Source organism: Anopheles gambiae, chromosome 2 (genome assembly GCF_943734735.2).
Source record: "Anopheles gambiae chromosome 2, idAnoGambNW_F1_1, whole genome shotgun sequence".
NCBI lineage: Eukaryota > Metazoa > Arthropoda > Insecta > Diptera > Culicidae > Anopheles > Anopheles gambiae.
In genome coordinates this window covers 59,293,698-59,306,060 of record NC_064601.1, presented here as the reverse complement: position 1 = coordinate 59,306,060, position 12,363 = coordinate 59,293,698, and the positions used below count along the sequence as shown (strand labels likewise).

At 43.2% G+C, this 12,363-nt stretch overlaps 2 long non-coding RNA genes across 4 annotated transcripts; one reads left to right on the top strand and one right to left on the bottom strand.

The window, feature by feature from the left end:
* Positions 1 to 7,085: 7,085 nt before the first annotated feature.
* Positions 7,086 to 9,529, bottom strand: LOC133392137 (uncharacterized). Of its 2 annotated transcripts, XR_009765477.1 has the most exons (5): positions 8,875 to 9,529; positions 8,678 to 8,805; positions 7,638 to 8,583; positions 7,270 to 7,445; positions 7,089 to 7,201 (listed from the first exon to the last, which is right to left on the bottom strand). It is a non-coding gene; the product is annotated as an uncharacterized LOC133392137 (long non-coding RNA). The 2 variants fall into 2 exon arrangements; XR_009765476.1 differs by having other exon boundaries at positions 7,086 to 7,201; positions 7,270 to 8,583.
* Positions 9,524 to 11,976, top strand: LOC133392139 (uncharacterized). 2 transcript variants are annotated; one of them, XR_009765480.1, is made up of 3 exons: positions 10,163 to 11,459; positions 11,520 to 11,622; positions 11,701 to 11,976. It is a non-coding gene; the product is annotated as an uncharacterized LOC133392139 (long non-coding RNA). The 2 variants fall into 2 exon arrangements; XR_009765479.1 differs by having other exon boundaries at positions 9,524 to 11,622.
* Positions 11,977 to 12,363: the final 387 nt, after the last annotated feature.

Here is a 12,363-nt window from a genome sequence, read left to right as displayed (position 1 = left end):
AGGTGCCAGACGTATTTATTTCATTTCATTTCATTTCATTTATTAATTTCAATATGTCTGCCTCTGGGGTTGAACATATAATTGATTAAAACCTAGTTAGCCCTATTGGTACTAAACTAACTGTAACTTAACTAAACTAAGGGGAAATAGGAAAGGATGTAACAGAATGGAAATCCATAGTGAAAAGAAAATAAGCAGCAGATAAGAAAAAAATATTAAAACAAAAAAGAAATTAAGAATAACAGAGACATAATTAGAAAGAAATAACAAAGAGCCGGAACATAAAATTAGAAATTAAAATCACGGTAATGTTCATTGAATTGACGCAAACAAATTAGCCACGGGTCGTTAATGCCAAACACTGTATTGCGGAAAGATATTTCAAGAGCAGTCCGATTTCTTAAACACCTGGAAGGAACATACCAACTAAGTTGGGAAAGCAAGTCTGGAGCATCTATATTCCCTCGTAACAAATTGCTGATAAATGACACACATGCTTTAGTTCGTCTAGATTCGAGGGTGTCGAGATTGAACAATATGCAACGATCACTGTATGACGGTAATGCAGAGGTGGAATTTCCAAAGAGGCGACGATATAGACACCTATTGAAGCGCTTTTGCACGCCTTCGAGTTTGTTATTCCAACCTGCCCTGTTAGTACAAAAGACAACAGAAGCATACTCAACAACAGGGTGCACTAGGGAACAATACAATGCCTTAAGGCACCTTAAATCGGTGAAGCCCGACGTCATGCGAAAAATAAGGCCAAGGTTTGAATAAGCTTTACCGATGACCAATTCAAGGTGACTATCGAATGATAGCCTTTCGTCTAACATAACACCTAAATCGCAAACACATGACACCCTGTTGATAACAGTGTTATTAAGAACATAATCGTGAATAAGAGGGGAATGACGACGACAAAAAGATATCACGCTACATTTACTAGGACAGAGCTCTAAGAAGTTTGACGCACACCATGAAGAGAGGGAGTTAAGAAGAGATTGGAGTGCGCTGCAATCATCCTCTTGCATCACTGGAATAAATACTTTAATGTCATCTGCATATAGAAGGAAGTTAGGAGATGGGAGAATAAAACTAATGTCATTTATGAATAACAGAAACAAGAGGGGACTTAGTACACTTCCTTGAGGGACACCAGAGGATTTGGAAAACGGTAAAGAAAAGGACGATCCGTAGCTTACATGAAGATTTCTATTAGAGAGGTAAGACCCAATCCAGTGAACGAAAGACGTAGATAAGCCTAATTTAGAGAGCTTCATCCACAATAGTTTATGAGATACTCTATCAAAAGCAGATTTAATATCAGTATATACTGTATCAACTGGGTAACCTGTATCTAAGTACTGGAACAATTTGGATATGAACGACATAAGGCTAGTGGTAGTGGAACGTTTTGGCATAAAACCATGCTGATTAAACGTTATATACTGCTTCGATAAAAACAAAAGCTCAGAATGAACGATGATTTCCAATACCTTGCCACTATCGGGAAGTAGGGAAATACCACGATAGTTGCTTACTTCAGATTTACTGCCTTTTTTAAAAATAGGACGGAGCCAACCTGTTTTTCATAGAGCAGGGAAACATTCATGTTGAAAGGAGAGATTGAAAATGAATGTCATTATGGGAGCAATAGCGTTGGAGCACTTTTTAAGGATGATTGCAGGTATACCATCTGGGCCAGGAGAATAAGAAGGTTTCAAGGACAATATAGCTGTAGCAACATTTTCGACGGTACAATTTAGGGAACGGGAACACAAAACATCGCGAGGTGTAGTAGAAAGTCCACCCTCTAACATTTCCTCATCATTAATGTAATCAGAGTAGGCGTTGGAGAAGTGATCGGCGAAAAGTGCGCATATCTCTTGTTCGGAACTTGCTGTTGACGAACCATAAGACATGGTACTGGGCAGACAATGATTGTTACGAAGGGAATAGATATAGCTCCAGAACTGTGTTGGGTGAACAGTAAATCGGTATTGCAAGAAAGCTATTTAGGACTTATAACGGGCCCGATTATAAATACGATACGCCGTTGCTGCATATTTGAACAGTCGTTTAGTGTATGGATTGCGGTATTTCCGATAGTCGCGTAAGTAGCGCTGCTTATCACGTTCCATGGATCTAAGGATTGAATTGGACCAGGGAGGAAAAGAAGGGGCTTTACGTAAAGGACAGCACAATGGGAAAGCTGAAGACACTAGCTGTGTGAAAATAGAGACCGCTTCGTCCAGCGAAGGTGCCGAGTGCACACGGGACCAATCGGTATCTAACAGCAAATTATTAAGTTTTTGAAAATCACACTTTCTAAAGTTATATGAGCGATTGAGGTTCCCTGCATCACTCCTAACATGAGACGACAATTGATTAACGGATGTGTGATTAATAGAAGTACACAATTCTAATGCTGGGTGATGCTGATCTTCAGGTAATAGAGGAGAAGCGGCTAATGAAGGAATGCTGACGTGAGACGCGTAGTTATCATGAGGAGAGTAGTAGAAAATTAGGTCTAATTGTACATTCCGATAATTTAAAATGCCACTGAGCTGACGCAAGTTATAAAAGCGAATAATGTCGAAAAACGCATCAACGGATGTAGGGGAAACTTGTGCACGAAAATACTGATGAGTTGTGTCGTGTATCCATGAAATATCCGCTCGATTAAAGTCTCCAAAAAGCAGCATACGATCATGTTTTTTCATCCTCGACACTATACTATCGATCGTTGCCGCAAGTGCACTGAGCGTATTTTGATTTTTGGCAAGAGAAGGGGGTATGTAGATTGCACCGATGAAGATAGAGCAGGAACGAAGCTTGATTTGTAACCAGCACTGTTCGAGGCAAGCGTTCGGCGGTATAACCTCACAGGTGTTTAGATGACGAGATGCTGCGATGAGAGTGCCTCCGCCCCGAGAGAGAGAACTGTTGAATGCCGTACGATCACCGCGGGTTACTGTATACTCAGAGCCGAATAGAAGCGAGGATGGAATGTTCTCATCCAACCAGGTTTCGGCGAGTATGATGATGTTGTAGTCGGACTCCGATATAGATAACCGCAATTCATTAACTTTGGTACGCACACCACGAATGTTTTGATAGTAAATATTGAATGTTGTTGAATGTTGCGTATGACCGAGAAAGGGAGCAATAGTAGATGGGGCCATAACAGTCGATGTAGACGGAAAGGCAGGCATTGCACATACTGCTGCTACTGTTGATTTTGATGTTGTTGAATTAGTTGTAGTAGCTGTTGTTGTAGTTGCTGTTGTTACTATTGTTGTTGTTGTTGGTATTGTTGCTGGCGTTGATGTACGTATTGTTATAGACGTTGCAGCAAAATGTTCGTCTATGGTGGGTTGATGGTTTGGCTGCGTAGGTTGTAATTCAGTGTCGGGGATACTGGTGATGATGGGGACGAAAGATGCGGGGGCGATGAGGTGAGTATTGGTGATTGTGCGTCGATTAGCGGCGGTGACTGTGGAGCCGGTTGTTGCTGTTGATGTTGGTGCAATGCGTGTGGTTGGTATGGAAACTGAAACCCCCGTTGCGAACGGTAATCGGTAAATTCACGAAACGCAACTTCAGCTGGCCAAGTATTTTGAGACAGAGCCACATTCTTCAAAGTTGATGGGATGCCGACTTTGAAGGAAACGAATGTTAGACGGCTCAGATCCGCATCACACTTGGTTTACAGGCGAACATGTATATCGTTTGTATTGAGCTTGGATTTAACCAAATGTGCCATATCGTCGGGAGTCACATCAGGACTGATGTTGGTAAAAAATAGCCAAAAACGAGGCTCAGGATTAGCCACGGTTTTTATCTTAATACCATTGTCATCAGTGTTAGTACCTCGCAGTAGTGGTTTGTTGCGATTATCGAGTATTTCCCGTTGCATGTGTGAGTGTTGTCCGAGATGAGTGCCTTCGTATATCTGTGTGCGTGTTGACTCTAAGGCACGGGTATAAGTCGGGACAACAACCCTTTTCTCCGTAAAAGGTAACTCTTTCGAATTTCCTAGTTCGAATTTCATTAGTGTCTGGGAATCCGTAATTGTTGATTTTAGTTCCTTGATTATAAGTGAAGTTGATGCCTTTTCGCAATTCTTGCAAAACCATTTTAGCTGGGAAAATCTTCGTAAGTCACGTACGGATTCACTTGAGAGGCCAGTGCAGGACGGATGAAAGTGTTGTGCGCAGGCACCATCACATACAAACGGGACACCAGAAGTGAGCTCCAGGCAGATTCCACAATTCATCTTGCTCACTTTAAATATGTGCAGTTGGATGTGAGTGTAGTGATAAGTGCGTATGCGTATCGAGTTGATAGTAGTGAAGGCGATAGATGCAATGTGCGTGTGCAGACAGCTGTGTGTGTGGAAGCACCTCAGGCTATGATGGCGAACACTCGATCCTCAACACCAGCACGGCACGCCAAAATTAAATTCACTAAATAAACCTGCAATCGGGTGACAATCACTCTATGCAACATCCAACCAGTACGATGGACAAGTTCAGCGATCAGAGTTTGCGTGATAAACGTGTCACAGGCGAGTAATTCACGGGCAAATAAACTGTTTGAAACGGAGAGCTAGACAGATCGAACCGCACTCGTGAATAGATGTGTCGTGAACATGGCGATGACACATCTATTGCACGCAAAAAAACACACAACATTTTTTTTCCTATCTTTTTGTCCACCGGTGTACACCGGTGTTTTTTTGCGTGCAATAGGTGTGTCATCGCCAACAGTTGTTGTTGTTGTTAGTATGGTTTAGAGAGGCTTTGGCTCCTGCGGAGTTCTTTCGTCTAACGTTCGAGGCGTACTGAATTTGCAATCGCTGTTTGTTTGCCTTTTATACTCGCATTTGTGGTGCGCTACTTATCTGAGTTTTGAGTAACGGCAGCGTTTTTCGGTAGTATAAAAAGAGATCCAAACCGTGTTGCGCTTCATTCAGTAGTAAAGGTGAAAGTTAGCGATTTGAAAATTCCACAAGTTCATCATGGGTCGCGGAAAGCACTGCACTCCAGAGGAGCGGAAACATATTCAGGGTTTGTATCGTGAGAACGTGCCTATCAAAACCATCTGCAAGGCGTTCGGCCGTTCGCGGACGTTTGTGAACAACGCCATTCGTAGCGAGGCTACGGGTAAATCCACAGGTCGTCCGCGAAAAACAACGGCTGACGTTGACGCGCAGATGGTTGAGATAATCAGGGCCCTTTCAAAACTTGCAATCGTATTAAGCAGGAGCTTAGATTGCAAGTTTCGGCGAAAACAGTGTCGCGCCGTTTACACGCCGGTGGGTTCTGTGCCCGGAAACCACGAAAGGATTTTTGGTGGAGCAAAATATTTTTTTCGGATGAATCCAGAATCAATCTGGATGGTTCGGACGGCACTAAATACGTCTGGCACCTTCCTAAACAGGCGTATCATCCAAAAAATACTATAAAAACCCTAAAGCACGGAGGCGGCCACGTAATGGTGTGGGGTTGCTTCTCCTGGCACGGCCCGGGTCCTTTGTTCCGTATCAAAGGGATACTGAACTCGGAAGGGTATAGAAACATACTACGTCGTAAGATGTTGCCACACGCCCGACAAAAATTCGGAGACGAAGAGCATTACATCTTTCAGTACGATAACGACTCAAAGCATACATCGCGATTAGTTAAATGCTTTTTGGGAAACGAGGATGTGCAAGTTCTACCGTGGCCTGCGTTGAGTCCAGACCTCAACCCGATTGAGAATCTGTGGTCAACTCTCAAGCGTCAGCTTAAGAACAAGCATGCACGTTCTGCCGATTCGCTATGGAGACGCTGCAAGGCTATGTGGAAACGCATAGACAGAAGCGAATGCCGTAACCTCATCGGCGATATGGCCCTTCGCTGTGAGGAAGTGATAGCGAATAACGGTCAACACATTGACCGTTAGAATATGTATCCGCTCTGTGGAACACCGCAACACCACCTCCAAACAACCACTTAAACAGTCCTTTTCAGGGCTACCAAATATTTCCGACAAGAACTATGTTTTTCGGTCACAGAAAAAAGTTCCTATTTTTATGTCCACCAGTGTACCTGTAGAGAACGCTGCAACTGCCGATGGCCGTGGTGTGAAGCTGCTGATGTAGATGTTCGTACCGATCTTCGTAGATCAGTGTGGCGACAGGGACCAATATGTGTGTTGCAGAATCTGGCCTCTCGTGCCACTAGTTATGGCAATGCAGCGGGGTAAGAAGGAACGGGGGCGTGCCGATAACTGCGATCGTCTGATACCGCTGGGTACGGCGATGATGAGTAGAATTAGTTGTTCCTTATCGTTGCCTCGACGGTTATTAGTGGCGATGACACCTCAAGGTAGATGCGAATACTGCTTCTCTCTCCAAATTGCTTGGTGTATGCGGTGGATGCGCCTCGTGGTCGGCGCGAAAATTGCTTCTTTCTTGGAAATTGCCCCCGCGATAGCGGTACCTCGTGGTGTGCGTGTTGGCTCTTTTCGCGATGGCGGCACCTATTGGTGGGCAAAATGGTTACTTTGCGATGGCGGGTCTAAGACGAGAGGGTCCTCTTCACGATTGTGGCAATCGAAATATATTACGATTGTGGCAAACGAACGTAGCGTTTCGCTCGATTGCGCGGTACGATTTTAAACGGCCAAAAAATAGCGGCAGGCCTTTGGCGTAAGGTGTAACCAAAACGCTCGAGCTGTGCTCGTGTCGTACAGGACTGAACTAGAGAGCCCGCTTTCTTTCTCTCTCTCTCTCTCTCTCTCTCTCTCTCTCTCTCTCAGTTAAACGACGTTAATAATGCCGTGTGGCGCGTTACCTGCGAGATATCAATGATCGCGTGAAGAATGGCGTACACTTTCTCCGGGTTTAACTTGTGCACTATCACTATATACGATCACGTTGTGACGGAACTTATTGATCACGTCGGAGTCACCAATGTAGCGGGTTCACGGAGCTTAGTCTCACGGCTGTGTCGTTACCATAAAGAAGGCTTTATTCTTACTTCCTTCTATTCTTATAAACTATCCTAATCCTCTATCCTAATCTATAAACATATTCTAGCTATAATAATTCCCAATTATTATGGGATCAAGGTTGCTACAATCTTGATGTTACCAAATCACTGCGACTTCCGGACGGTTGTGAGAGCCAACTATAATTCTCACAGCACAGCTGAAATAGACAATATAAGAGAAAAATATTGTTAGTGAAGCGCAATCCATGTAACATTTTTCTCTTACATTTTACACTGTCGCTAATTTCGGTAGCTTAGGTAAGCTAACAGTACGATGATGATCTGGATACCGCCAATTATCGGCTCGTAGATGCGTGAACGCATCACTGAAGATTTTGTACCTCCATAACAGTCCGCCTCAGACGACAAAATTATTAGCAGTTGCGATCTGATACACGACGCCTAAACGTGATGAGAAAAAACACATCAAAAACGTTTTAGATGAAAAATATAATGTCGGTGTAGCTTAATCAACATTAAAATGAAATATTTATTTTGCTTTTTCGCACGGCATATTAGCTGAAATGAAAAATAAACATTGTTAACCAGTTTATCAAACTGTCTTTCTATTACTTTAGATACTGTCAGACTTACTTCAACTTTGCTTCAATTTAGCACTGTGGCCGGTGACCCACGGGGTTTTCCGCTGTTTCCAGTTTGTGGTAGTTCGGTGGTTTTTATAGAGCAGTGACTCCCACATTCTCCAGACGGTGCCGGAGGATGAGGAATAGGAACGCGTGCTCTAATTTTGTCTTTGCGGAGGCATTAATCGAAGCAGGACAGGTGCAGTATGATCCGACTACAGCGCGATGGCGAGTAACCCGGAAACACCAAGAATGGGGACATAAAATGCGGGTATGTGATAAGTAGCTTCGTCAGTCAGATGTACCAGTCCGTGTTGTTGGACAACTTCCGACGACAAGTGCAGTGCCATCGGTGGTTCCGGTTGCCATTCCTCGTGCTATCCGTCCTCCCAGATTGCCGGTCCGTGTAGTTGGACAACTTCCGACAACAAGTGCAGTGCCATCGATGGTTTCGGTTGCCATTCCTCGAACCATCCGTCCTCCCGGATTGCCGGTGCGTGTTATTGGACAACTTCCGACAACAAGTGCAGTGCCTTAGGTGGTTTCAGTGGCCGGTCAGCACGAGTCAACAAAGAATGCCAGTCCGTGTTGTTGAACAGCTGAAGGTAACGGATGAAGTGTCAGCGCTGGTCTCGAATGCCGGTGATGGTAATCATCATCGGTCAACATTACCTGGTGTTCCTACACCATTCTGTCCGTTAGGCCAGCAACATGGACAGCAACCGTCAACTAGTACTGCTGCGCCATCAGTGGTACCGGTTGCTGATGCTCTACCGCAGGAATCAGACATGAAGAACGGTAGACAACAGGCATTGGCGGGATCTGCAGTACCATCGATTGCATCGCTTGTCGAAGTTCATGCTCCGAAGAATAAGCGTGGTATGATGTCCGCTGTTGTAAGACAACATTTACTCACCAGTCGTCTTCTGCATCGGTGATAGCGGCTGCTAGAGGATCTGTTTGTATTGTGAGCCGTACACCAGCCAAAATGATCAGCGTTAATGTTCAAAAATCATCAACGAGTACTGCTATATCTGAGCAATTTTTTACCTGTGTTCCTAGCCAGATCCGTCCGCCAGGCAAGATAGTTGATGGTGGTAACCAAGTGCCATCGACAAGCGCCGGTACATCGTACATAACGACTGAACGAGCAACTGGTCCTGTTGTGATAAATTTGCCTAAAAATATAACCAGGAAATATGATCAGAAACCGTCAACGAGTTCTGCTACGTTTCCGGTGTACGAACCTGTGCTGCCTTCATCACCAATAATGATGATCACCGACTATGAACACCAGGCTGCAGCAGGAGCAAATCAAGCAGTCCTTTCAATTACTTCTACAGAGCATTCTGGAAGCTGCTGCCTTCGTTGTCGGATGCTGTTAATGAAAATAGATGCACGCAGCGCACAGATTATGGTGATTTTAAATTAGCAGTCCACAATACTGAATCCTATGAAGGGTATAAGAAGAAATGCGCAGAGTTTAGCAATAGAAAAAATCGAAAATGAACAAAAGTTTGATGCATTTGAAGCAAAAATAGCTGGAGACGATTTTGCATTTTGCAGTTATACTTTAATAATAGATGCGGATATCAGCCGCCAGGATGCCAACAACAGGATGCATGAGGCTTTAGACGCGTTGTTTGATGGGACTTTTCTTGCACGGTGTAGCTGGGAAGGATCGTCAGGAAAAAATAGCTTTTAGTAACTACCCAAATACAGTGCTTATTTAAGTCTATCGCCACAAACCACGTGGGAATAGAAATAGATAAAGAATATGATAAAGAATATTTAAAAAGAAAACTGACACAAGCACCGGCAAGAGTAAACATACAGGGAAATGTTAAAACAAGCTGCCATAGAAGGAATAAATAAAAATAAATTTATTTAGTTAAATTGCTCTACCTATTTATAGTTGCTGTATATATATATATATATATTACATATTATTTATTGATAAACACATTCCTTTTCCATTTTTATTAATTATAATATCCTATTGATACTATATTACACCTTTTATATATTCTTTTCTAATTATACAAATGAAATGAAAAATTGTAGCTTTGGTAGCTTTCAGGGGTTAAGATAGGACTTGTTTAAGATAAAAATGTAAAATGGCTGTTGGTTTCATTTCGCAAATCACTAACAACCATCGCGTTTTTGCTCTTATCATTTATTGTACTTTATTGCCAACCGTTTGACGATTGCCACAGGTGCTAATTTCAAACGTCTTCATCTTATTAGGAGGAACAACGCTAGTCATATTCCGGTAAATAAATAATGCTGTTCTTAATAATGCATCTTAATAGATATAAACAAAGTGCGTTTACAGCAATAACACGATTACACGACGACAATACGACCATAGCAAACTCTGGTGTCAATCGTCGCGGTCAAGCAACAGCAACTAAACCCGAGAAAGGCCGGGATAAGCTGTTTCGTTAGAGCATTTTTTTAAAAAGAACAAAAAAAAACATATGTCGATGGAGCGCTAATGCTAAAATTGATAAATAAACGAATTAATGAATAATTAGATAAACACATGCATTCATAAGCTATATATAAATATTACCATCGATTGTTTACAACGATGTTCACAATGTGCCGTAACTCTCTTCAATTCCCAAACTTGATATAATTTCCACCTGAAACGAAATGCTCATCCGGTTGTTGCTCTGACCGCGCAGTTCCCATAAGGCCCGCACCGACGATCCAAGGTTGTTGTAAACAAAAATAAGGATAAGAAATCTAAAAGTAAAAAGAATCAAAGTGTCCTTACCATCATGCCCACTTCTTTGATGGCTTTCCAATATCCTTCGCATGAAATCCGCTGGGTGCATACGAGGTGAATTGGATTTGTGTGCTTGGATTGTGGACTGCGGATTTGTGTGTCTTCGGACAGCTTGGAACACTTCTGAAGAACACTGATAACACCGATTATTCATAATGTTAAACGGCAAATTTTATCCGATTAGTTATTTAATTGCAGCGTAATGAAAAATTACAAATACAACAACTTTAATTAACATACCTTCCTGCGGAGGCAAATAGCTGCACGTATCTAACCTCCATCTATCGTTTTCACCTGGTAAAGGATAAAGACACTCAAAAATATGGAAAATTAGATAGGTACAACCGAACATTAGACGGATACGTATACATATTTCTAATTTATAACACTTTAGCACATATTTTTGCTTCACACTAAGCACAACAAACTAACATAGGAAGCTTCAATATTTCAACGCTTCAATATTCGCCAACAGCACACAAGTGAATAGCACCATTGATCATTACTTTTAAGTTCACATTACAAACTTTAACACTGAAAATATGCAACTAAAATACATGTTTATCACAAAGACGCTCCTGCATCAAACTCTTTCACTTTGTAAACATAACCTCCCAAGTAGCAGAGCCGAAGTTGTTGAGAGGTTTTTCTGTGTGCCAAAGCGAGAGGCCCTGTCTTCTCTCTCTAGATTTTGGACGGCAAACCGCCGCCCGTGTAGAGGTGTGTGCGTGTGACGAAAAATTATGGATGAAATACGGGGCAAGCGGGGTTTGAAGTCTTTCGTTCGTCACACACACATGCATTTACCAGCGGATAACGCTGGACCGAGTCTACCCATCTCTCTCGATCCAACATGATTTTTCTGCTAACGCGCTCATCCGGGTGTTAGGCATCCTCAGTCTGTCCAGAACTTTCCCTATGGAAGGATGTACTGAAGTGAGGTGCGATTTATTGTGCGACGTACTTTGTTCATTTACGTTTTGTGCCGTGTTCCTTCTTCCTCAGTTATGGAATGATTTATCCTAGCAAATTGTTGAGGTAAGTTTCTTGCTGTGTGCTTGTGCAGGTACATTCAACTAACCCTTGGCGTCTAAAAAGTTACAGGTGTGTGCGCTATTTATCAACGACTACCTGCTGGCGTCGTCAACAATCTTCAAAGGAGCGACGGAAAGAAAACGTTTTCCAGTTTTAAAATATTAAGGTAAGTTTTGATCTAATCCCAAGCGCTAAACTCTCCATAGTAATACATACTACATACATTCATTATTGCTTCATTCAGCCCCCGGTGAGGACGTCATTACTTAACAGAAGCCGGTTCAACACGCGCAGCTCCTGTTCATGACGTCATCACTAAACTCGAGCCAGCTGAACACGCGCAGCACGGATGGTACCCCGAGCGCAGTAGGAGGAAGGAAGAACGAGAGGAGGAAGAACGGTAAATTTGGAAGGGGGAAAGCGTTCTGCCGTCTACACAGCGGGAGTATGCCAAAACACATGTGGGAAGGGAGAGGGATATTATTCAATAAACAGCATGCGAATGTGTGCATAAAGCAAATGTGAACAGCCTCATCATTTCTATAAGCAATCCGAAAAAGGGGGTGGAGCAAACACATTGGTATGCGTGAGCGGCTGAAGAAACCAGAACGTTTAGATGTGTGCGTGACGGATGGTTCGGGCGCCTGTGGCGAAGCTCTCGACAAGCCTGCAAACGAGAGCTTTGTGGAGAGCTTTGTAGGGAGCCCAGATTACACAGGCCGCCGTCGGTTTTTGCGTCCTTGGGCTTGATCCATCTTCGCTGCCTAAAATAACACACACACACACCCTCGCCACGTCGCCACATGCCGTTTGGTGCTGTTGCACGCACACAGTTGCAGTTCATCAGCGCTCGTCCGTCCCGCTGTGCAAAGCGACGGATTTTTCCCTCCAACGGCAAATTTGTCAA